Raw genomic sequence first — 5000 nt, 5'->3', positions numbered from 1 at the left:
CTCTCTCTCTCTCTCTCTCTCTCTCTCTCTCTCTCTCTCTCTCTCTCTCTCTCTCTCTCTCTCTTGTTGTATCCCACCATTTTTTTCAGTCATAACACTACACATAAAAATACATCTCTCTATTTTACAATCTGTTTCTGACACTTATTCTCTCTCTCTCTCTCTCTCTCTCTCTCTCTCTCTCTCTCTCTCTCTCTCTGCCTCCCCTCTCTCTCTGAAGATGTATCTCTCCCTTGTTAATAATATACCAATAATCATAAGACCTCAAATGCAAATGGAAAAACGAAGGCCCATAACTGGATGTCTGATCTTTGCCTAAGAGAGGCCCATTTCACATTTTTAAACGAAGGCACACTTTGGTATGAGCGGCATCAAGCTCCTATCAGTTTCACAGATATTTGCATCCTAATAAACAACATTGCCCTTCCCCACAGGCCCTTCATCCTGGTCCTTTCAAGATTCCATTCCCATCTTTGCCTCAAAATGAGAAGGAGTATCTCATAACGCCAGAGAGAGAGAGAGAGAGAGAGAGAGAGAGAGAGAGACAGAGAGAGAGAGAGAGAGAGATAGAGAGAGAGAGAGGGTGGGCGGATAGACAGAGGGTGAAAGACACAAAGACAAAGGCAGAAGACACAGAGAATATGCAGACGCTGAGACAGAGAGAGAGAGAGAGAGAGAGAGAGAGAGAGAGAGACAGAGAGACAGAGAGAGCGACAGTATGGACAGGAAACACACAAACAGAACAGAATGAGAAGGGGATGGGCAATATTTTAGCACTTTTAGTCCAAGTAAATGGGCTGTTTAACTGCAGTAATTGTGGTTTGTCTTGTCGCCGCGGCCTGAGCACTCAGTGACACAACGAGACAGAGAGCCCTTTGTGACCGCCTGAATAAAACACATTTTTGTGAATCCATAAAAAAGCGGAATTCAAAAAATGATGACAGGCGGCCAAAACCCGAGAAGAACGCCCAGGGACTGCGGAGTCACATGTGGTTATTTGATGCTCTTGAAGCATAACTGAAATTCATGAGGAGAGAGTTTATACAATTTTATTTGGTTTTATTAGATTCTTTAAAGAGCTTTATACATTATGCATGCAATGTGTGCAGAGTAACATTACTTGCACGAAAAGATATTTCTTTTGAGGCTATGGTAGAATTTATAGATGGGCCTCTCACAGAAAAAAAATCCATATTGTGTTCAACTGCAGAGTCATTGCACGCATGTAATACAACTGAGGCAACCAACTCAAGGCCTGCACGTCTTGTCCAGAACCTTCCCCCTCCCCTCCCTCTCTCTCTCTCCTCTCTCTCCAGTTATACTTCTTTTAGTAGGCATTTCACTATTATTCCCTGCATCTTTGCAAAGTTTTCCACCAGAGGCGTCGGTAACACTTCCAAATAAGGGGCCATAATTAACAGTAAAGTAGCTACAACCTAATACTTAAGTAAGGGTTAATAATCATTACTTAATGCCACATTAGACACATATCAATTGTTATTAATGAATTAGTAAGCAGTTACTTAACTATTAGATAACTATTACCTTGTATTACAAGTTAATAGCATATTATTATTTAACTAATAGATAAGTAAGGGCACAGTTAATAGTTAAGTAGCTATCAGGTCATACTTAACTAAGGTCCAAAATGAACACTTACTTAATACAAAAGCAAGGCATAACTAATGGTTATATAATACATAAATATTGGGTTTTGGGACCCTTATATTAGAGTTGGCTGAGGATAACTAATGGTTAATTAATAGATAGATATTGGTGTTTGGGACCCTTATATTAGAGTTGGCTGCGGATAACTAATGGTTAATTAATCGATAGATATTGGTGTTTGGGACCCTTATAATAGAGTTGGCTGAGCATACCTAATAGTTAAGTAATTAATCTACTGTGACATCTAGTTTTCACTCTTTCAAATCACTGTAATAGTGGCAACAGGAGCCATTATATAGCAAGGATTGGACGTACACTTCTCAGTGATGGTGGGGTGATGTGATGTAATTTTTTCATGTACCACTTATTAGTTTTAACGGTAAAAACCCTACAATAAATGCAGAACATTATGAAGAGTAATAGTTTTGAAGCGAAACTAAACCATTCCTTTGTGATAATTAGGTTAATGTTTGAGAATATTAGCTCCAAGAAGAGCAGTGCATGATGGGTACGCAATCTATAGACAACAATAATTCGGTATTATTTAATCATTAGATATGCCTTACTTTTGTATTAAGTAAGTGTTAATTAAGGTCCTTAGTTAAGTATGACCTAATAGCTACTTAACTATTAACTGTACCCTTACTTATCTATTATTTAAATAATTATATGCTATTAACTTGAGACACATGTTAAGGGGCCATATATATAATTATAATTAACATAATTAACAGCAAATTAGCTATAACCTAATACTTTAGTAACAGTTAATAATCACTACTTAATGCCACATTAGACACATATAAATTGTTATTAATTCACATGTTAAACATTAGTAAGCAGTTACTTAACTATTAGATAACTATTACCATGTGTCTCAAGTTCATAGCATATAATTATTTAACTAATAGATAAGTAAGGGTACAGTTAATAGTTAAGTAGCTATTAGGTCATACTTAACTAAGGACCTTAATTAACACTTACTTAATACAAAAGTAAGGCATATCTAATGATTAAATAATACCGAATTATTGTTGTCTATAGATTGCGTACCCATCATGCACTGCTCTTCCTGGAGCTAATATTCTCAAACATTAACCTAATTATCACAAAGGAATGGTTTAGTTTCGCTTCAAAACTATTACTCTTCATAATGTTCTGCATTTATTGTAGGGTTTTTACCGTTAAAACTAATAAGTGGTACATGAAAAAATTACATCTCATCACCCCACCATCATTGAGAAGTGTACGTCCAATCCTTGTTTTATGGCTCCTGTTGCCACTATTACAGTGATTTGAACGAGTGAAAACTAGATGTCACAGTAGATTAATTACTTAACTATTAGGTATGCTCAGCCAACTCTATTATAAGGGTCCCAAACACCAATATCTATCGATTAATTAACCATTAGTTATCCTCAGGCCAACTCTAATATAAGGGTCCCAAACACCAATATCTATCTATTAATTAACCATTAGTTATCCTCAGCCAACTCTAATATAAGGGTCCCAAAACCCAATATTTATGTATTATATAACCATTAGTTATGCCTTGCTTTTGTATTAAGTAAGTGTTCATTTTGGACCTTAGTTAAGTATGACCTGATAGCTACTTAACTATTAACTGTGCCCTTACTTATCTATTAGTTAAATAATAATATGCTATTTACTTGTAACACAAGGTAATAGTTATCTAATAGTTAAGTAACTGCTTACTAATGCATTAATAACAATTAACATGTGTCTAATGAGGCATTAAGTAATGATTATTAACCCTTACTTAAGTATTAGGTTGTAGCTACTTTACTGTTAATTATGGCCCCTTATTTGGAAGTGTTACCGAGGCGTCATTCCAGCACTGCAGATTTGTATAAAGCCCTGCAGCCTGTCTTGTGAAGCTGTGTTATAACTACTGTACTACTGCACACAAAAGAATTGAAGTTAAATGTCTCACCATCAAAAGCATAACTTCTTCCTGGCATTCCCTATGAAGGAATCTGTATAGTAACTACCGGTTCTGCACACTGGCGTATACATACTATAAACAATGAATGGTCAATTTCATAACAGCAGAACATGGGATAAACAAAGGGCGGCTCCGACAAAATAGAGCCCTCAAGTAATTGGCAGCCGACATCTGCGGACATCCGGGGACATCGGCGTCGGTGTGCAGGGTTGTATTGAAAACAGTCGAATCGAACGCTGGCAGAGCAGTGCTCAGCACTTCACCGGAACCGCTGCACAGAGGTCTTCAAGATGCCTTCACTGTGCTTCATTCTGAGATCATGTCTTTGTCATTCCGTGTGGCGCTTGTGGGGAATATTCATGCCAAGCTCCAGAACGTGACACTGACATGCGATTTTCCCATTAGATAGGCATTGATATATACCTTGACACTTGTCAAGGTGACACAGATGGCTGCTATGGATTAAACCCATATAGTGTGCATGTGTATGTGTATGTGTGTGTGTGTGTGTGTGTGTGTGTGTGTGTGTGTGTGTGTGGTGTGTCTGTCTGTCTGTCTGTCTGTCTGTCTGTCTGTCTGTCTGTCTGTCTGTCTGTCTGTCTGTCTGTTCTGTGTGTGTGTGTGTGTGTGTGTGTGTGTGTGTGTGTGTGCGTGTGTGTGTGTGTGCGTACATCTGTTTTTGAGGGTGTTTCTGATATTGTATGTGTAAGAGTGTGGGTGTGCATATACTGTATGTCTGTGTGTGTATAGGTATAGTATGTCTGTGTGTGTGTGTGTGTGTGTGTGTGTGTGTGTGTGTGTGTGTGTGTGTGTGTGTGTGTGTGTGTGTGTGTGTGTGTGTGTGTGTGTGTGTGTGTGTGTGCGCGCGTGCGTGCGTGCGTGCGCACATCACATCTGTAATGTGGAGGGAGAGGTGTGGCCACCCTTAAGGGCTGTGGTGGTAATGCTATTTTAGCCTGCAGTGAGTGAATCAATACTCCCATCACACTGTCTCTTATAAGGTGGTGTGTGCAGGGCCGGATTAATGCACAGGCTAGATATGGCTGCAGCCTAGGGGGGCCCACCTGCAAGAGGGGCCCTGATTTGCCAAAAGTGCAAAATTGCCAAACTGTGTGAATAGAACATGCAATATTGAAAATTGCATCTGTTGTGTTCAGTACAATTGGTAGACATACTCAATTCCTAGCTCGTAATTATGACAGTTTGTTTAAATTTGTTACGAAATTTGACTTCTGAGGGGCCCCGCAGTCCCTAGGGGCCCCAGGCCATCTTAATCCGGCCCTGGGTGTGTGTGTTTGTCCCTTCCTGTTTGAGTCATCTGATGTCTAGGTCCTTTTGTCAGAGCATGGCACCGTGAGAAAAATGA

General features: G+C 39.2%; 1 protein-coding gene across 1 annotated transcript in view; it reads right to left on the bottom strand.

Annotated features, from left to right (window-relative positions):
* Positions 1-5000, bottom strand: part of btbd11b (BTB (POZ) domain containing 11b) — a 165057-nt gene that overhangs the window by 46861 nt on the left and 113196 nt on the right. The window lies entirely within an intron of this gene.

This window comes from Engraulis encrasicolus, chromosome 4 (assembly GCF_034702125.1).
Source record: "Engraulis encrasicolus isolate BLACKSEA-1 chromosome 4, IST_EnEncr_1.0, whole genome shotgun sequence".
In the NCBI taxonomy this organism is placed as follows: domain Eukaryota; kingdom Metazoa; phylum Chordata; class Actinopteri; order Clupeiformes; family Engraulidae; genus Engraulis; species Engraulis encrasicolus.
This window is presented reverse-complemented; position numbering and strand designations above follow the sequence as displayed.